Genomic DNA, 21,809 nt, shown 5'->3' with positions numbered 1-21,809 from the left:
CCCTGTGGGGTGTCCTACAGCATATCCTGCTCTCTATCTCCTCCCAAGTCAGTGCCTTCCCCACCCCCGGCCCCTGCAAGGCCCTGGGGTTAACTTGCAATCAGTAATATGGCTGCCTGTGGTCCAGAGCTCCAATCCTTATGTTGTTGTTTAGTTGCTAAGTCAAGTCTGACTCTTTTGTGACCCCATGAACTGTGGCCCACCAGACTCCTCTGTCTCTGGGATTTCCCAGGCAAGAATACTGGAGTTGGTTGCCATTTCCTTCGCCAGGGCGTCTTCCGCACCCAGGGATCGAACTCATGTCTTCTGCATTGCAGGCAGATTCTTTACCACTGAGCCACCTGGGGAGGCCCCCAAATATCCAGTCCTTATACTTCATTCATTCATCCATTCACTCACATATGTTTCTTCCAGGCTGGGCACGAGGGTTGCAAGATGAACAATCTCTGACTAGACGAGAGGCACGTAAACAATCAGAGCCTCATATGACAGATGGGATCACAGGGGGCCAAAGAAGAGGGACACGGGAGACAAGGGAGCCTTTTCTGAAGAAGTGACATCTAAGCGGACACCTGAAGAATTAAAGGCTTTGGCCAGGCAGAGGGGCAGGTGTTCCCAGCACTGAGAACAGCAAGTCAGGCTCACAAGCAGAAGTGAGCACTTGATGGGGACGACCTCACAAAGGGACTTAGAAGGCCACGATGACAAACTTGAACTTCCTCAAGGGGCAGTGGAGAGCCACCTATAGGTCGATGTCTATGTAACTGTGAGCCGGAACTGACCAGCCTGCACTTGATCAGGTGTGGAGAGCAGCCTCTTATGCCTCCCCTGCTCTTATCTCACCGTGGGGCCCAGGGCCTGTCCTTCCCGCCCCAGATCTCAGCCTCCTCCACGTCCAGGCCTCTTCATCTAGAAAACGAGGCCCTGGGACGAAAGGCTCCTCCAGCTCTGAGATGCTCCTGTCCTGGGACATTCTCTTTCATTAGTTATCTAATCGATTGCATAACATTTTCCGAGCACAGATCTGACGGCGAGCAGGCATTTTACGAGGAGACAGGGATCCCAGTGCTGTCCTGCAGGAGCTCACAGCGTGCTGGGGGGGAGATCATTGGAGCTGGACCCACAGCACGAAGCAGAGTAAGTTCAGAGCTGCGGGAGCCGAGTGGAGCCAGTGATTCATTCTCCCTCAGGGGCCCGGGGGCGGCTTCGGAAAGGAGGCGCTGATGATCCGGTCCTTGAAGGCTGTGCTGGGGAATGAAGATAGGGCCTGCTTTGTTCAGGGAGAATGAGTCAGCTGGGGGCCGGAGGCAAGAAAGGAGGCCTGGATACAGGTAGCTAGCAGGCCTCTGGGGGGGCCTGAATGCCCTGAGAGTGTGCTCCATCCTCTGCAGGGCAAGCGGAGCCCCAGGAACCCTGAGGAGGGGGTTGAGCTTTTCCGCTGTGTCTTTGGGATCCTGGAGCCGACTTTGCTTCAGTGACTGGAGTCAGTTCATGTTGTGCAAACGAGAAAGGAGGGGCGATCTTAGGGACCCAGCTATTGGTCAGGCTGTGAGCCAGGTGGCTGAAATACATATCTTCGCTATTTTAACCCTGAGGAGAACTTTCTTAGATAGAAATGCTAATTCAGTTTTTGAGGGAGGAAACGGAAGCTCAGAGTTTAAAGCACCCAGTGTGATGTGGCACAGTGAGAAGGTGGTGGAGCCAGGACCACACCTATATCCCCTAAGTGCCTGACCCCCGAGCTTTGCCCCTCCCACCAGCCGCCCCTGAAAGCTCTGAGCCAGCCTTGGGCTCCACCAGACCCAGCGCCTGCACCCAAGTGCTCTGTCCGAGATGTTTCCTGCTGGCCTTGGGTGATGGTGGGGTGTGGAGGGGAGTGAGTGTTGGCAGGGAAGGAGACCAAGTGCCCCCTTCTGTCCTGTCACTGGACACCCTCCAGGAATGGGCACCAGGCTCCCCACTGGCCCGGTGGGGGGGATAAACTCTTGAACTCACCCCAGAGATAAAAAGTGCTATCTCCTCCTAGGCCTGAGTGTCGGCAGATGGGGACTCTCGGGCCCACCTCCGGCTGCCTCCTTCCACAGCTGTGAGGAAAAGCTGTCTGAAGAGGGTGGGACCCCTTGGGCCCTGCCCTCCCCTGGAGATGCCCCATCTCTTGCTTCTTTAGGGTCTACTGAACAGACCCCCCTGTCCTGCAGGGCCTAGAGTGGGGGTGCAAGACTCAAGGGAGCTGTGAGGTCACATCCTGGCTCTGCTACTTCTGGGAAACGGGTTTATAAGCAGACTTCTTTTGAGCCTCCTCTTCTTCATCTGTAAAATGGGGATGATAACCCCTCCCAGGGGCCAAGTGACACCAGTGCCTGGAACAGAGCGAGCTCTTTGCAAACAGATCATTACAAAGCAGAGATAGAAGGGAGCCTGACTGCCTGGGTTCAAGTGTCCAGCTCTGCATCTCCAGCTGTGGGAACTTATGGAAACTTGTCTTCAACTCAGCCTTGCTTTCCTCTTCAAGAAAATGAGGATTGTGAGACTGACCCTGGCTAATTCAGGCAAAGCACCCAGGACAATGCCTGGCACAGTGGTGGGTACTATGTGAGTATTGTTTGTTTATTATTAGCATTTCTCTCTACTTCACCCACTGATCCTCCTGGACCCTCTCTGCTTTGGGACGGACCGCTGTTTCTCAGTCTCCCTTTCTTCCTGGGGCAAACCTCTCTCACGCCCATATTCTCTCTCCCTTCTCAGAGGGAGGGAATTTTGGTGATCCCTTTCCAGCATTCAGGGAGGGACTGAGGCTGATGGGGACACAGGCCTTGTAGCCCAGCTTAGAGTGAGTAGGCTCCATTAGTCGGTCTCCCGCAGCGCCTGCCCTGTGCTGGAGAACAGACCATGCTTCTCCTGGTCCTACAGACAAAAATGCCACAGTGGTGATTCATGGACTCAGGATCCCAGAAAGCTGGGACTGAAAGGGGCCCCAGAGGGTACCCGCCTATTCCACATCCATGCCCCTTGCCCCTGGTCTCCTTATAGAAGGTAGCAGACCTCCAATATCATCTCAGGGTAGCAAGATTCAATAAGTCCCCCCGGCTGCTGGGACTAACACCCAAGGACCACTAAGTCTGGGTCTCCCAGGCCTGGGGGTGAGCCTGTGTGTCCCTCTGCAGTCACAGCTGGGCAGACTGGCTCTGAGCCTTTGCTATTTGAGGGCTGTTTTGATAACCTCTTACCATTCCTCCCCCTCCTGCAAAGCCCCACCTGATCACCCCACACCCGGGGCCTCCTCTTATCTCCTCACTCTAAGCTCTCCATCCATTACTGTGCACGAGTTTTATCTGAGTCTCCACGGAATGGGATTGATTTCTATGAATAATTGGAATAGCTGGCTGGTGACCCAGTGTTGCTGCCACCAGGGTGGCTGGGGCTTCAAAGCTCCCATCCAACTCTTCCCCTCTCTCCATTCCCATGGCTGTTATCTGGTCCAGGCCACTCTGACCTTTGGCTTGGATCATGGTTACAGCTTTCTGACTGCTCTTTCTGCCTGGCTTACAGCTCCTTCCCTCCCACCCCCGTCTTCCACTCCCAGCCATCTTCTCTAGAGCAGCCAGATCCATCTGTAAAAGCTCAAACCCTTCCTTTGGCTTGTCATTTAGGGCCTTTCTGATCAAATCCCAATTTAACTTTTTGGCCCATGGATAAATATTCATTCTTGTGTTCCCTAAGCACAATCAAGTTTTCTTTCAAGTTGCGCCCTTTGGGGGTGTTCATTCATTTATTCATTCATTCTTCATTCACCTTTGAATACCTGTCTTATCCAGGCCCTCCATGGGCCACCAAGAATGCAGAGAGAAATAAGGCATAGACCTGTCTTTAGATAGCACATGAGCTAGCTGAAGAGGCCGATGTATAAACTGGCCATCTGTACTGGAGTGAAATAGGTGAGGTGTCTAGGGAAGCACAGGTTTGGAGAGAGTGGAGGAGTAGAGCTGCAAGAGCCTAGAGAGTCCTATGCCAGCATGGAGTTAGTAGGGAAGACTTCCTGGAGGAGGGGGCATTGACTGAGGTCTTGAAGGATGAGAAAACTGGCCACATAGAGTAAAGGTAATTTTTCTGTTAAGCAAAGCTGACTTCTTGAACCAGACCAGTTCAAATACTGCACCCTTTAAGAATTCTTCCTTGTATAAGGGATGTTATATGATATTTCCCCTTCTCTGTCTGACTTACTTCACTCGGTATGACACTCTCTAGGTCTATCCATGTTGCCACAAATGGCATTTTCCATTCTTTTTAATGGCTGAGTAATATACCATATGTATTCCTTATATGTGGAATCTAAAAATAAATGATACAAATGAACTCACAAAACAGAAGAGACTCACAGACTTAGAAAATGAACTTCTGGTTACCAGAGGGAAAGGGATAGTTAGGGGGTGTGGGCAAGTCACATACACACTGCTATATTCAAAACAGATAATCGACAAGGACCTGCTGTACACCATATGGAACTCTACTCGGTGCTATGTGCCAGCCTGGACGGGAAGGTGGTCTGGGGGAGAACAGATATGCATATACATATAGCTGAGCCCCTTCACTGTTCAGCTGAAACTATCACAACATTGTTAATCTGATACCCCAAAGCAAAATAAAAAGTTTAAAGTTTGAAAAAAAAATAAGAAATCTTTCTTAATTGGCAGTACCTATACTGCCCTCAATCCAGGGCTGGCCTCATGAGTATGCAGCTCACGGAGTCCCTTAGAGGAGCCCATATGCTTGGTTTAATCTTCTGCTGTTGCTGTCTGAAATTATTTAGAATTTCAGTAATTCACATCTTCAGTAAGTCCCTCCAAAGTCTATAACTGATCCTGCCTCCCTCAACTCTTGTCACTTTCAGCCTTGTATTATGGTTGTATCCCCTCCCCAACCAAATGCCATATCTTTTCCCTGGGGACCATCTACAACTCTGGGTGGATTTGATTCATCCCTGATCTCAGGGTCCAGCACCAAGGTGGGCACCAAATAGCCTCTGTGAAAATCTTGGTGAAGGCAATGAGACCCCACTGGAACCTAGTCGTTTCATCAGAGCCGTGACAGCACCCCATGGGAGAAAGTGTAGTCCCCTTGCATACACTCCAGGAATTCAGACAAAAGGGATGGCTGTGGCTGGAGGTGGCAGGAAGTGCTCCCTCGAGGACCCACCACTGCTCTCCTGTCAAATGTCCCCTCTCAGTCCTCCCTGAGTTTTAGTCTCAATTCTTGGTGTACTGATACCCTCCCCTCTCTGGGCCTCTCCCTGGGCCTCTGGGCAGAGAGAAGAGAGAAGCTGGGAGGTAGGATGACAGCATCTTAATTTCCCTGCTAATTACAAGTGCTGGGAAGAGAGGTGCTAAATGCCAGATAATTACCCAGGAGGAGACACGTGCCAGACTCCTGGCTGCTCTCAGCCTCAGGAATTTCACTTTAATGGTTTTCTTTTCTTCTTCTTCTTCTTTTTTTAAAAAAATATAAAAAGAGTTAAGTCCTGGCTTTCTCTCTCCTTGGGCTTAGGAGTTAAAGAAAGCAGTCCCTTTCCTAAAGCCTGTCCTTATCAGGGACCTAGTCACAGACCCTCCGCATTGGCTCTGGAAGAAAGTCTGAGGATCACAACTGTGTTTGTACTTGAGTCAGGCTGTGGGTGTGGAATGGGGTGGGTGGAAGGAGGAGCCTCAGGTTTCTCCTCCCTGCTTGCTACCTGCAGACACACACATCACCACCACCACCATCACCACTGTGGCTCCACCTTTGAGAATGGGAAGCCCAAGCTGCAGTCTCCTTCAGGGATGCAGGCAGGAGCAGGCAGGGAGGGGTCCCCTGTGGTCTCCTGCTGGGACTCTGCCACTCATCCCGAGGGCAGGGGGCGGAATACAGTGTCACCCAGTTGCTTGGCCCCACTCCCATGCCCCGCTGCCTGCCAGTTTCAGTCGTAGCTTGAAAGGCTCCCAACAGGAAGCTATTAAGTTGATGAGCATTCTTGTGGTCCTGGATTGATACAGCGACGCTCTGTTTCGTAAAGCTGTTGTAATTTCCATAATAACATTTTCCTCTTCTTAAATAAACTTGGACCCCAGCCCAAAGAATGTGGCTGGCTTTGCCTGGGGAATTCAGGACCTGAGATTGTAGAGGGGACACTCCCTGGAAGGGTGGGAAAGGAAGGGAAGCCCCAAGGGCTGGGACTCAGAGGGGCCAGTGGAGTCCAGCTGAGCAGAGGACCCATAACTCAGCCCTGGGCTGGGCCAGAGCCCCTCCATCCTTCTGGGTGTATTCCTTTTATAATACAGGAAGGCAGCCTAAGGTAGTGGCCCTGAATATGGGCCCTAGGGTTTCATTATAGGACCACTATATACTACTTCTGTAGTCCTGGGTGAGTCACTTAAGCTCCGTGCTTCAGTTTCCTCATCTGAAAAACAGGGATAATAAATGTTCCTAACTTACAGGTACATTGTGAGGATTAAATGAGATAATATATGTAAAGTGCCCCCAAAGAGTACCTGGAGAAAAGCATGTACTCAACACATCTTTCAAAGAGATCCACACAAATGACTGCATCTCATAGATAGCTTTACAATTCTAAATTTCTCAGCTTCTGGAATTAGGGAATAATAAAACTTTAGCATTTTTGAGGCACTGAGTTTTAAAACTCTTAAGATCATTAGTAATGGAATCTGATAATAATGAGCAATGTGGAGTCTTAGATTCACAGAATCCTAGACTATGAAACAAAATGATATTCACGTCTTAAGGTCTTCAAGGTCAGCCCGACACTGGCCATTCAGTGGCTGTTTCCACATCCTCATGACCATGAGTTTTCTACCTCCAAAATTTGCCTCCCAGGAAGTTAATACTGAGTAAAGATCTGCCCAAATTGTCAGTCCCCATTGGTCCTATTTCTCTCTGGGCCACCAGAGTGTCTCTGCTTCCTCTTCCCAAGAGAGCCCCGAGAGGTTGGGAGAGACAGAGACATCAGGTTTACCCAATGCCTGATCTTCTCTGGGCTGCTTTCTCTTGGAACAAAGGTCTCCATCATGTCAGTGATAAGCTGCCTTGGCCTGACTAAGCCTTGCCACCTAATGTGCCAGAGTGAACACCAGGTGAACTTGACCATGGCAGGGCTCAGAGGGCCCTCTGTCATCCTTCACTATCTTTTTTTTTTGAGGGATATATATATATTTTTTTCTAGTTTTATTGAGACATGGTTTTTCCAAGTTTTAAATATTAAACATTATTTCATTTAGTACATTTATATATTTCCTCCAACACTGCATTAAAAATTCCAAACTTAAAAGATGAGAGAACTATATAGTGATTACCTATACATTACCTCCTAGAAGCACAAATCTTAATAACATTTTGCTAGATTTGCTCTATCAGGCATCTGTCCACCCATCCATCCCTCTGTCCATCCATTAAGACAGCTTGCTGTGTATCATGTGTCTAAAGTTTTTTAATGATACATACTCTTTCAAGTTATTTTAAAAATCTGCTTTCAACATTCTATTTTTTCATGTCTTTTTAAAAAAATAGAAGTATGGTTGATTTACAATATTATATTAGTTTCAGATGTACAGCACAATGATTCAATATTATTTATAGATGGTACTCCATGAGATACAACTGACATATAGCACTGTATTAGCTTCAGGCATACAGCATAATGACTTGACTTACAGACATCATAAGATGATTACCAAAATAGGCTTACTATCCATTATCTCATGGAGATAGAGCATCAAAGAAATAGACAAAAATATTTTTTCCTTGTGTTGAGAACTCTTTGATTTACTCTAACGACTTTTATATATAACATAGAGCAGTGCTAAATTATCTTTATCACTTTGTACATTATATCCCTGGTGCTTATAACTGAAAGTTTGTATCTTCTGACTGCCTTCATCTGATTTCCCTCTCCCCTCCAATTCCCACTTCTGGTAGCCACAAATCTGATCTCTTTTTCTATGAGTTAGTATGTTTTTGAGGTATAAAGACCTACAACATTGTGTTAGTTTCTGGTACCAAACGGTGATTTGATATTTCTACACATTTCCAAATGGCCCTCCATCATTTTTTGACTTGGTCTAAGATCATGTTCTTTCTGGCAAGTGAGCTTCTCTGGAGCACAACTCTCAGAGCCCATTTCAGTGAATGACTACAGAAGTGAGCATGTGTGTGTGTGTGTGCGTGTGTGTGCACGTGTGTGCCTTTGTGGGTGCAAATGTATAGAAGCGGGGAAGGGAGCTTTGACGTTGGATCTCAGAAGCCAAGAACACTAAGACTAAAGAGGGGAAAGAAAGGAAGTGACATGACTGAAAATTCTTCCAACGAGACGCTGGTCCAGCCCTTCCCAGGAGCAGCATCCACTCAAGTAGTGGCATGTGCTGTTGGTTGGACAGGCACCTGTCTGACACACCTTCCAACCGGTGTGCAGAACATCTACAATTCCCATGATTGCTTCAAAATTTCCCCACTACCATTTCTTTTTAGTAGTTTGCAGGTGGGAGGTCATTAGGCCTCTGATGTCGATGTGACTTTGAATTGAGAGTGGTCCCCCAAATATAACTGGATGGACATCTTGGTGGGCTGGGGAATGATGCATCTGACTGTCTGGGTGTGTCCTGCATGAAGATGCCAGAACCAGCATCAACTGGGGCCTAGATGCAGCCAGGGCTCTGCTCACAAGACACACACTTTAGCGAGGAGTTGCATCCAACCAGAGGAAAGAGCACCTTTTTCTAACACACACACAAGTGTTCTAAGTTCTAGTAGCAAGCAAAAGGGTGGTGGAGAGGGTGATGAAATAATGAAAATGTAAACCCTGGGATAAAGGAACTGAGAAGGATGACACATGTATTTTGTTGTGAGAGGCATAGGATTGGTTTAAATTCAACTCCTTATTGAAAATATGAAAAAGTGAAAGTGTTAGTCACTCTCAGTTGTGTTGAACTCTTTACAACCCCATGGACTGTAGCCCACCAAGTTCCTCTGTCCATTGAACTCTCTAGGCAAGAGTACTGGAGTGGGGCTTCTCCAGTGGATCTTCCCAACCCAGGGATTGAACCCATGTCTCCTGAGTTACAGGAGGATTCTTTTCCGTCTGAGCACCAAGGAAGCCCCTTCCTTGTTGAGCTCCAATCTAATCAGGAAACATCCAAACAGACCATGATGAGAGCCTGTGGGAGCCTGGAGGAGGGTGTGGATGGAGGCTCCTGCCGTAGGTCCTAGAGAATAATCAAGAGAATACAGGTAGGAGAGGTTGGGATGGGCAGTCTAGGCAGCATGGGGATGTTGGAGAATGGGCAACATGCTGTTATGATTTACAAGAAATAGATATTTGGACATTCAGATGACCAAAGTATAATTCCCATATAATTTAGGTCTTCATCCACTGCTTTTGGCTTACAGCTCCCCAAACCCTTGGGATTTCCTGGAGGATAAGAGCAATGGGAGCATCTTTTATCATAATATATGGTTTCTTGTCCTGAAAGCAAACATTTCAGAGCCATCAAGGTGAAATGAGTGTCCTGTTATTTAAGATGCCTTGTTCCATGATAATTTTTTATGTTAATGTTTCTGTTAATATGATGGATTTTGGAAAGCACCTCAGGATAGGGGCTGGTTGCCAGGGGAACCAATCATGCAATTACAGGATTGCATGATTGGAATTTTCAGTCGAACCTCCTGATTTCTGGGGAGAGGAGAGGGCTGGAGGTTGAATTCATCTCTGGTGGCCAATGACTGAATCAATTCTGCCTACTGAAGCCTCCATAAACATGCCAAAAAGAGCTGGGTTCCTAGAGCTCCTAGGTTGGTGAACCAGTACACTTCCATGTTTCACTGTGCTGGATACCAAACTCCGTGGAGGCAGAGAAGCTCTTTTGTTCCAGACCTTACACTATGGATCTCTTCATCTGGCTGTTGGTTCCTATTCTTTAATATCCTTTGTAATAAATGGGTAATCCAGTGAGTAAACAGGATCCCAGAGTTATGTGAAACATCTAGCAAAGTAACTGAACCCAAGGAGGGAGTCATGGAAACCTCTGATTTGCAGGCGGATGGTTGGAAGCACAGTGAAACCTGGACTTGCGACTGGCCTCTGAAGTGGGGGGCAGTCTTATGGGACTGAGCCCTTGCCCTGTGGAATCTGCCGCTGCCTCCAGGCAGGTGTTGTCAGAATGGCGTTTGATTGTAGGACACCCAGCTGATGGTGTTGGAGAATTGCTTGGTGCTGTGGGATGCCACCTGCCCCGCCCCTGCCATGTTGGAATTGGGTGTTAGAATCGTGTCAGGATTGAGTCTCAGCACCCTGCATAGGGCTTAGCATGAAGAAGGTCTTCAACACAAACTGGATGAATGAAGAAGTGGTTAAATGAAGGTGCATGGGTGATAGTGAGGAGGTTAGATGGAGGTAAAATTGGAGAGCTGGGCAGTACTTGGACCTGCCCCCCCCCCCCCCACAGCTATATGTGAAGATGCTCGAGTGCTTCTCTTTTTGGTGATGGGACGCCACTGAGTGAGAGATTCAATCTGCTAGAACAATCCTTCTGGCAAAGGTGTGGAGGTGGCACAGAGCGGTGAGATTGGAGCAGGGTCACCATCAGCCAACGTGTTGTCACCACTCTGCTCTGAGCTGGGAGCTGGGTGAGTGGGCCTGGGCAGAGCTGGTGCAGGTTCTGACCTCTGTAGGCTGAGGCAGGCAGAGCTAGGTGCATGGCTGAGCTCACTGTGCAGCGGGAGGAAGCGCGGGAGGTGGAGGCACTACTGGGCGCTCCTCATGGGTGGCCCTCATGGGTGAGGGGCTCCTTTCCCACCAGCACAAGCATCACCTGCCTGAGCCTGCAGGTCGGTCAGAAGCTGCATGTGGAGTCTCTCTCAGGACAGATATGAGACAGCCTCCCTCCCAGTTCCAGAGCCTGGAATCCAGGGACTGCCTGAGTTGTCAAGCCAGCAGCTCTGGACCCTTAGGAACCTCCTCTGGGGAAGCAATGTCATGGTGCTGGATCCCATGGATGAGGAACTGGAGGCGATACTAGTACCTAGAACAGGCTCAAATGGGCAAGCCAGGCAGTGGTGGGAAGCAGGGATGGGCACTGGGGGTCTGAGAAACAAGCAAAGTCTGAGAAAAGAGGAAGCTGTTGGAGTCTCAGCTCTGCGAAGTGAATCTGGAGAACTCACAGGGGCAGGGAGCTCGGTGGCCCTTCACTCCCCTGGTGGGGACATGAGGCCAAGGGCTTTCTAGCTGCTATGGGAGAGGCAGGGGGACTGAAGGTGCATTTGGAAAAGGAGAGCATCAGAAGCTCGCTGAGGGCTGTGGGGTGGCTGTGTCCCAAGAAAGAGCAGTGGGTATTGAGTGTGTGATGGAGGCAGGGTGGGGGCCACGCAGCTAGCATTCCCGACTCCTCTGAGCAGCCCTTGCCTGGGTCCGTGGCCATGTCTCTAACCTGACTCCAGCCCCTGCCCTTCTTGCCTCCCCCCTTCCTTGCCTGTTTGCTCACCCCTCCACTCCCTCTTGCACAACTTCCTTAACTTTCCCGTCTGCTTTCCGAAAACCCAGATGCCCTCTGGCCCTCAGCTCACGTGTGCCCCCCAGCCCTTCCCCTTTGCTGCCCAACCTTCCCACCTCACCTTCAAGCCTGGAGCCACCTCTCTCCCTTCTTCTCTTAGGAAACATTCGGTTTCACTTTGCATCTTATTTGTGCCCAGCGATTGCAATCAGAGGGCCTGGTTTGAGCCCCTGTCTCTGAGAAGGATGTAAATGTGGGCAAAGTCCCTATTCTCCTAAAGCCTCTAAAATAAAGATATACTGGGAATTCCCTGGTTGCCTAGTGGTTAGATTCTGGGCTTTCATTGCGGTGGCCTGGGTTCAATCCTTGGCCGGGGAACTGAGATCCTGCAAGCTGTGCAGAGTGACAAAAATGAATTAAAAAAAAAAAAAAGCGGATATATATCTTGGAGACAGGGCATCCATCTATCCAGAAGTGTCTGGGATGCCCCCAAGTTTTTGTCTATTGTCCCATGTAGTTATTAATAGGGCCCCCCTCACTCCCAGAAGTGTCTTAGTTTGTGTGGTAAATTATATGTTAACCCTGCTCCTGAAGCTCTTATAAAGATCAAATCAGATAATCCCATGAGATAATCCATGTATAGTTTCTGAGCAGAGTGCCTGGCATAGAGTAAGTACTTGTTAAGTTCCCTTTTGGTATTTTGTTCCCCACAGACTGAGCTCTTTGAGGCAAAGGCTGGGTCTGATTCAGTTACAATGACCAAGTGAGAATGGCCAATTACCTGAGAATTTGGAGCACAATCAAGTCCAATAAATGCCGAAGTGATGCTGAGGGTGGCCTTGTCTCTCTCTCACGACTTGAAAGCCTGTTGGCAATGCCATCACTCAGCTCCTTTGGGCACCATGCTGCAGCCTGGAGCAGAGGAGAATCCAGCTTCCCACACACCTATTCGGTGCACTTTCTTTGTGATGTCGTTGCATCCTCACATTCATTGCAAAGGTGGGTCTGATGTTCCAGGACTGTGGGCATTAAAGAATGATAAGAAACAGGGCAGGGAGGAGGGAGAGCTAAAACTGAGGATTAAGCAGGGAAAAAAAGGCTCAGGGCTTGTGAGCCCCAGGAAAGGCACTTGTGCTGCAAAAGCCACTGTGGGATCTTAATCTGGCTAGCAATGAGGACAGAGTCAAGCTTGCATTTTAGAAAAATAACTGGCACTTTTGTGGGGGATGAGCTGGAGGGGTGCAAGAGCAGATGGAAGATGATGGGGGCAGAGCCAACAAACTGGAGAAATGTCTAAGGATGTCTGGGGTAGTGATCTCATGGTGCTTAGCACAATGCTTGACATGCACTTGTGGATATCAATTAGTAATAGTACTGTACATTATCAACATAGTAACAGGAAGAATAGTAATAGCCCCTCTATATTTACTGTGATGTAAAGGACTTTACCCACGTTATTTCATTTAATCCTCATAACCGTCCTATCTGGTAGGTGATATGGCTAGCCCCATTCTACAGATGAGGAAACTGAGGCCCAGAGAATTTAGGTATTTGGACCAAGGTCACACACGATAGAAAAGAAACAAATTCAAGATTTCAAGGCATAACTGTTCAACTCCAGAGCTTATGCTTTCTTAAGCCTCCACATCAACTGCCTTGGAGGAATTTCTCAGTTGTCCTGGGCTCTGAGGAAAGACACCCAGCAGAAACCCATGTCTGGTGACCTAGGAGAAGGGAGGGGGGGTGGTTTATCACAGCAGGGTCGCTGAGTGAGACAAGCTCAGAGGAAAGTGCCCAGGCAGGCAGCCCCTGTCCCTGAAGTTGCCTTACCCTGATACAAACCAAAGCTGACCCAGAAAGAGATGCAGAGGGAGGGGTCCCCTGACCCCCGGGCTTTGGTTCCCTGATGCTCCTAGGATCATCTGTCTTCCAGTCCCAGCTCTGTGCGGTGGACCCATCCAGCCTCCTCCAGGGACCACCGTCTCTCTTCTAATTGGTGGAAAATTGGTTGCTAACTGTCAGGAAATCGCCGATTTTCCATCCATTACTGGAGGACCGGGGCTGTGTAGCTGTAGGGGACTCTGGGTGGGAAGCACATGCTGATTAGGCCTTGCAGTTAACGATCAGGTTCGTGGACCTCCTCAGGCAGTCCTCCCAGACTGCTTATTAACTCCCTGCGAAGACCCATTGGGTAGGAGATATTGGTTAAATGGAACGCAGAGCCACAAAAGAGTCACTATTCATTAGGCTTTGGTTGTGGGGAGGAGATGGGGAAAAAACTGTGGCCTCAGTCCAGGAATGTTAAACAGCCCCATAAGTTGGCAGAGAACTTTATAATTGCTGCTATTAAAATATATGTATTTATATAGGTGATTTGTTGGAGGAAAGAATTTCAGCATTCAGAGGAGATCCTTGCTATGATCTCACCCAGGATTAAGTTGTTAGGGACAAGATATTAATTATGGCCAAGGGCCCCAATCCCTGCCTAATTAGCTCATGGAATATAATTTGCCTACAAATGCTACTGTTACAATCACCTTGAACATGTCTGGAGCTTTTCTCCAGTCGGGTTGGGTGAGCTTTACCTCATCATGGGAGCAGAGGGGAGAAGCGGGGCAGGAGGGCTGGGTTCCACTCCCACCCCTGTCCCTGACTTGTGAGGAAGGGGCTTCTTCTCCAGTTTCCTCACCTGCAGTTAAGGGGTATAAAGGGGTACATTTGAGAAGCCCTTTTCTCTAGGGATGTTCTGAGACCCACAGTCTTAGTAAAGACACAACACTGGCCTGGGGTTGAGAATACATTGATGCCCAGCTTCTGCAATCTGCAAAACCCAAGACATGCAAAGACCTTGCCTAAGGGAAGTCAGGAAGTTCTCTTAGGGGGTCAGACATCAATTGTTGATAGGGCTTTTTTCTGAAGATCAGGGAGGATATTTGTCAATTTCAGTGACAGGCAGCTCTGTACATCCAGTGGTTCTCACCCAGGTGGATCACTCTATACTCTGACCGCTGAACACAGTGTTCATGTTCTTCCTGTTCCAGACCTTCTCTCCTTTGACTCACCACCTTCTCTACTTGCCAAACTCCTGTTTATTCTTTAGCACCGAATTCAAGTGTCCCTTCTTCATCAAAACTTTCCTGATTGTCACAGACGCAGCTAGGTAGGCCCTCCCCTAAACTGTTTTTCTTGAATCCTCTAGACAAACCTTCAGCTAACCTTGACTTGCAAGATCATTATTTTGTGCCTTGATCTCACCTACCAGGCCGTGAACTTCTTGAGGCTAGGACCACACCATGTTTGACGTAACTCGAAATCTATGCAGCTCATCCCAGGTAGGTATCAAAGTTAACTGAGCTTGATTTATATTTCTGGCCTCTGTAGTCCTTGAGAAAGGTTTCCAAGTCCTTTGCCTCTGGTGTGAAGAGGAAAAAGGGCTTCGAGAGCAGGTGGGGCCCTGGTTCTTGGATGGGCTCTAGACCTGTGGAGTCTGGACCTCGTTCTCAGCTCAAGTATAGGTGCTTAAGAGGGAGTCCTATGTTTCCACCCTATGGGGGACATGTGGTCTTATGGGGGGTGATTCGAGAAGGCAAGGCCTCTTTCTTCCTAACACAGATCTGGGCTTACAAATGGGGTTTGGGGGAGGAAGTGAGGCTGTATTGCACTAAATTCAGTTGGTGGTGACAGAACCCCCAAGGCACTGAGAAAAGCCGTTCAAACCCGGGCCTCTAAGCAGAGGACTTTGCCTGTGGTTCCCCGGGTTGGGGGCTGAGGATCAAAAGCAAGGAAGGTGCTGCCGACTAGAAATATAAACAGATTCAGGAAGGGCTTAGAGAGAGATTCCTGGATGACAGATCTCTTGCAGGTAACAGGTCATTAATAACTGAGAAAGATGATGATGATGATGATAATAATAATTAATAATAATACCTCCAGGAGAGCTTTTATACTTTTAAAAGCTTTTTTTTTTTCTTGCCATTATCTCATTAGATACTTACCACCTGCTTGGGGAAGGTTATGGTTGCTCAGAAAGGTGAAGGGACTTGTCTGAGGCCACACAGCTCATTCAGGGCAGAACTGGATCTGAGGGGTGTTCCCGACTCCCTTCCCAGGACTTTCTTAGTTAGGGGCGACAACATTCAGAGGAGGTGTCAGGTGTGTCCTGAGACCATAGCCCTGTTTCTCTTCCTCCCTCCTCATTTCAATGGCTCCGGTCTCCTGCACTGCCAGGCTGCTTTGGTAAACTTTCACTCCAGGGTGTGCCCTGCTCGGTTGGTGACCTTAACACATGATATTGAATAGAAGTGTTACACTCACTTGGTTTCCGCATTTGTGCAAGTGATGGTTACCCTCTTGGATCCACTGTCTCCTCTTGTCTCCTCTTTGCCCATCCTGAGGGGTAGATGGCATAGTGCCGGCAATGCACTCAGCAACCTGCCAGGCACATAGAGAGCACTCAGCAAACAGGAGATTGGGATAATGCCTGGGGGCGAGACGCTCCAGGCTGACTCAGAACGGACTGAGGGGCAGCTTTGCTGTCTGTCTGCTACTCTCCTGCTCAAGGGTGCTCCAGCTGGGTTCTCCAGAGAACGCTCCTGATGCAGTTCCGGGGAAAGCCCTTGAGTTTCATGGACCCCTTGCAGTGGTTATTTAGACAGTTATTGGTGACCTGGGGTGTCTTGCTAGAATCCTGAGCGAGGCTTCGGGAATTTTGTGACTCTGTCAGATATGCTCACATCTTAAGTGGGTGAGGCTAATTGCTGTGAAGGTAGTTCCTCTTATTTTATCCTTATTCTACCCTGTTCTTGGGAACACATGTTCTCAAGTGAAAATCATGGTCCCCCTTGGGGTGTGAAAGGGGCCAGTGCTGCCATCTACAGACAGAAGAGTGATTAGACTCACTGCTTGGAAAGCCTGGTTAAGAGCAACTGAAAAAAGAGGAAAGAAGTTAGTTCCCAATCCCAACTGCCTCTCTCATCTTATTACCCTAATGTTTTAAAATCTGTCATTGTTCACCACTGTAGTTGTCAGATGTCTCACTTTAATGGACATTTCTGGTTGCAAACCAGGGCACATATGGTGTCACTTCCCTTTGGGACCGCCATTGAAGCCCTGGCACCATCCTGGTGCCTTGTGTAGAATACAAAGGGTTTGGGAGTCTGCTTGATTATATATTGTGTCATTGCTTTGGTAGTGGATCAACATTTGTGAAGGTCCTCTGCAAAACTTGGGTTTAGCAGGTCCCAAAGGGGTGGGATAATAAATAAATAAATAAATAAACTGTGGAAAATTCTGAATGAGATGGGAATACCAGACCACCTGACCTGCCTCTTGAGAAACCTGTATGCAGGTCAGGAAGCAACAGTTAGAATTGGACATGGAATAACAGACTGGTTCCAAATAGGAAAAGGAGTACATCAAGGCTGTATGTTGTCACCCTGCTTATTTAACTTCTATGCAGAGTACATCATGAGAAATGCTGGGCTGGAAGAAGCACAGGCTGGAATCAAGATTGCCGGGAGAAATATCAATAACCTCAGATATGCAGATGACACCACCCTTATGGCAGAAAGTGAAGAGGAACTAAAAAGCCTCCTGATGAAAGTGAAAGAGGAGAGTGAAAAAGTTGGCTTAAAGCTTAACATTCAGAAAACTAAGATCATGGCTCCTGGTCCCATCACTTCATGGGAAATAGATGGGGAGACAGTGGAAACAGTGTCAGACTTTATTTTTGGGGGCTCCAAAATCACTGCAGATGGTAAGTGCAGCCATGAAATTAAAAGACACTTACTCCTTGGAAGGAAAGTTATGACCAACCTAGACAGCATATTAAAAAGCAGAGACATTACTTTGTCAACAAAGGTCCATCTAGTCCAGGCTATGGTTTTTCCAGTGGTCATGTATGGATGTGAGAGTTGGACTGTGAAGAAAGGTGAGCGCTGAAGAATTGATGCTTTTGAACTGTGGTGTTGGAGAAGACTCTTGAGAGTCCCTTGGACTGCAAGGAGATCCAACCAGTCCATCGTAAAGGAGATCAGTCCTGGGTGTTCATTGGTAGGACTGATGCTGAAGCTGAAACTTCAATACTTTGGTCACCTGATGCAAAGAGTTGACTCGTGGGAAAAGACCCTGATGCTGGGAGGGATTGGGTGCAGGAGGAGAAGGGGATGACAGAGGATGAGATGGCTGGATGGCATCACCGACTCAATGGGCATGAGTTTGAGTAAACTCCGGGAATTGGTGATGGACAGGGAGGCCTGGCGTGCTGCGATTCATGGGGTCGCAGAGTCGGACATGACTGAGCGAGTGAACTGAACTGAAAGGGATGGGATGATCCAAAAGGAGATACCTGGAATTGGCCAAATGTGGAATTTTGGTTCTTGAGCATCACTGGGCTCCAAAGAACTCCCTCCAGATATAACTTGGCCAGTGCCCGGAGAGCAGAGAGGGCATGTTCTGGGGTCAGAGATCTGCCTGGCTGGTGTGGGGAGCAAAGAGGACAGTGTGAGTCCCTGCACCCCAGGTCTCATGGTGGAGTTGTGATTTGCCGCTAACTTTCCATGGCCATGAAGATGAGAACAGTTAAAGACCCTGATGCTGAGAAAGATCGAAGGCGGGAGGATAAGGGGATGACAGAGGATGAGATGCTTGGATGGCATCACCAGACTCAATGGGCATGAGTTTGAGTAAACTCCGGAAGTTGGTGATGGACAGGGAAGCCTGGCATGCTGCAGCCCATGGGGTTGCAAAGAGTCAGACACGACTGAGCGGCTGAACTGAACTGAGTTTCCATGGCCATGAAGATGTGAACAGTTAAGTGTACTTGCACTGGGAACCCTGAGGGTACGGAACTATTATAGATGGAAAAGAGCAAATACATACACACTATTCTTAGGACAATGTATACTAATGTGTCACAAGGAACCCAATGGAATTTTCTCCATGTGTCAGAGGAGGACTTGGAAGCTCAGAAAGGGGAGTGTCCCGTCCAACGTTCCCTGGCAGGTCAAGAGCAGAGCCAGGACTCCAAGCCAGGACCCCTGCTACTCACCAGACTCTCTGGCAAGACTTCCACAGGAGGAGATCTCCTGACACAAGACCCTGCCCTCCACCGGAGCTCCCCTTCCCTGAGGGGTGCAGAGAGGAAGTTTAATCGTTAATGAACCGGTTTTCAGTTTAACTTCCCCCTTGGCAATGATTAATACCCATTGACCTAGCCTGGCATCTGGTGATCCTGACCAGGACTGACCCGTGAGGGTGCCGGTGGCCTGCAGGTCCAGGTGTGGGTTCGGGTGCAGCTGGATGAAGCTGAGGGGTGCTGCAACAGCCTCCTTCTATCTAAAAGAATCTCTTCTGTCCTGTGCTGAGACTTTTATCATTAGATGTCACTTCTCAGAATGAGGACATCACAAATGTCCCTTGTCAGGGGAGCTGGGAATAGAAGTCATGTTTGAAGTTCTGGTGGTTCAGTGTTTTTCGACAGCAGGGGGCATGAGTTTGATCCCTGGTTGGGGAACTAAGATCCCACATGCTGTGTGACATGTCCAAAAAAGAGAAAAATAAAGTCCTCATTGGACAGTTGATTTGATTTAACGGTCCTGGTGTTTAGACGCTAAGAGGAATTACAGGATTTCTGAGTTTTAGTCCAAGATTAGCAAGCTAGTGTGACATCATTGGATCCACAGCACTAGCAGACTGGAAGCTTTTTATGGCCAAGGACAGGGTCTGGAAGTGAAGATGTGTGGGAAGAGAACTCCCAGATTTGTAACTGCAAAGACCTCAGGGCTGAGTCTAGCTGTGATTGTCACTGGCTATGAGAAGTGGGTAAACCATGCACAGCCTCAATTTTGTGGCCTCTCAAGTGGAGAAAAGAATACTTCCATCCAGACTCTTTTCAGGAGGAAAGAGAAAGGCCGTGTAAAGTGTCTTATCAAGAGGAAGCACGAACTGCATCGGGTTTCTTCTCCTGTTTCCTCCCTTCTCTGGCTCACCTTGGCTGACCCTCTGCTGTAGAAGAATCCAGGTTTATTCGGGGAGGAGGGTTTTCCTCGTGTGTTCTGGGATGCTTACAAGGACTGGTTCTCTCTCTGTGAGAGTGGACAGTTAACTAGGCATCAAGACTCCATCCAGCCCTGCCCTTGTTGGAACTGGAACCAGAGAGCAGAGCTGGATCCATCTCCCTCAGTATCTGCCCACCTCTTCTGATGGTTGTAAGCCTGGTGAGATGAGACAGTGCCTCAGTCTGAGTCCATTACTGTCCCTTGCCTCGGTTTTGTGTTTGAGCATCAGCTGACACCAGCTCTCAGCTCAGCAGCAGCTCCTTCCCACTGCTGCCTAACAGGTGCTCTTGCATCCGGCATCCTTGACTTGGTGCAGAGATGCTGTGTTTCAGCCTCCAGCCCAGGTTGCTGTAGGCTTGTTCCCTGAGTCATTGAGTCATCGTGTCATCCTGAGAAACTTACCTGATGGGACCATTAAATGTAACAGTGTCATCCCTTCCCTCTCTGCTCCAGCCATACAGGACTGCCCTTGGCTTCTCCTCATGTCTCTATGCCTTCTTCTTAACCCCTTCCTGGCCTGCCTTTCCAAGAAGCTCTGGCTGGGGACCTGCTTGTCATTTAGCTGGGGTGTTGCTTCTCTGATCCCTGGACTCTGGGCCCATCAGTTCTTCATTTTCTGAACTCATTTCTTACCACTCTGCATGGTGTCAACATGCCTGCCTATCTCCCCTACGGACTAGAACCTTCTGGAAGAGTTCCCCAGTCCTGGTCTGGGGCTCAGTGCCCAGTACTATTTTCCTGAGATCTGTGAGGTGGAGTTCTGCGTGAAGACAGGGAAGGGGCCCCTGCCGCCTCTCCAGCCTCTCCAGGGAGGATGGTGGGGAGCCCTGGGTTGGGGGTCAGGCAGGCCGAAGCAAGGAACCATGAAGCCCCCAGCGGAAGCCACGGCTCCTTCTCTGTTTTGGTTTTGCTTTTGTGGGCTTTTCATTTCAGAAGTTAATCTAGTTAATGCCAACAATGTCATTTCGGCAAGCCAGCAATTTCCTTTTTCCCTTTATTTAATGAGCCCCGCCCCCACCTCAATCTCTGTAATAAAAGGCGTGCAGGTGGGTAATTACAGAGGTGTGAAATAGCGGTGCTGGGCCAGGGCCAGCTGAGCGTTCTGGAGCATCCATTGGGAGGTTTCCAGGGAAATACCCGTCCCTCCCCATTTAGTTTCAGGTGGGAAAACTGAAGCTTAAGGTGAGGAACTTCTATAAAGCTTCACTCCTCGATGCCAATCTTATCCCCTCCTGTGTATCTTGTGGAGCATGCCCGTAGGAGTTTCCACCTGCCATCAGTCCATCTGTCCACCTGCTCTTCCATTCATCCATTCACCCACCATGTACTCTATGATAGACACTCACTGAGTACCTACCATGTGCAAAGCACCATGAATATAGTGGAGACGAAGGCTGTCACAGCCCTGTCTTTGTAATCACTGACTACAGTCCCACACTCAACCTGTTGGAGGCATACCATATGATGATTTCAATAATGGGCAATAAATGCTATGTTTGTTGCAAGCAAAAAAAACACATGGGTGCCTAATTCCACCCCTGGGGTCATAGGGAACTTCTCAGCAGAAGAGGAATAGACGTTGCAATGAGTCTTGAAGGACAGGAAAGTTTCCAAAAGGTGATGTCCTAGGACACAAAAGTTTTTAAAAGAATCTGGAAGGATATTTACCCAGTGTTAACAGTTTTTATCTCTAGCGAATGGGATTTGGAGGTTAGTGGGTAGGAGAGGATAAAGGACACATTTTTTACTTTCGACTTTCCACTATTGGTATTAGAATTAGAGTGTGGGTGTATTAACATTCTAATGAAAAAGATATTTCTATTTAGAAAGCATAATAGAGGATATTTAGGGGATATCAAACGACTCAATGTGATGAGTGCGGAGTGTTGGAGGGAGAGAGTACATGAGTCCGTGGAGGTGGGCTGGGGTCAGTCTAAGAAGGTCCTGAAATGCTGGTTAAGGAGTTTAGATTTTAACCATAGGGGCCCATGGCGGTGAGAACAGAGGCCACATTCGCAGAGCCTAGCAGTGCCTGGCACATAGTAAGCTCAGTTAACCCATACCTGATGTGGGATTAATGGGTACAACCAGATAACATGGAGTCATCTACAGTTTGAAGCAGGGCTTCCCAGGTGACTCAGTGGTAAAGAGTCCGCCTGTCAAACAGGAGATGTGGGTTCGGTCCCTGGGTAGGGAAGATCCCCTGGAGAAGGACATGGCAACC

This window comes from Dama dama, chromosome 20 (genome assembly GCF_033118175.1).
Source record: "Dama dama isolate Ldn47 chromosome 20, ASM3311817v1, whole genome shotgun sequence".
Lineage (NCBI taxonomy): Eukaryota > Metazoa > Chordata > Mammalia > Artiodactyla > Cervidae > Dama > Dama dama.
Note: the sequence above shows the minus strand (reverse complement) of the source record.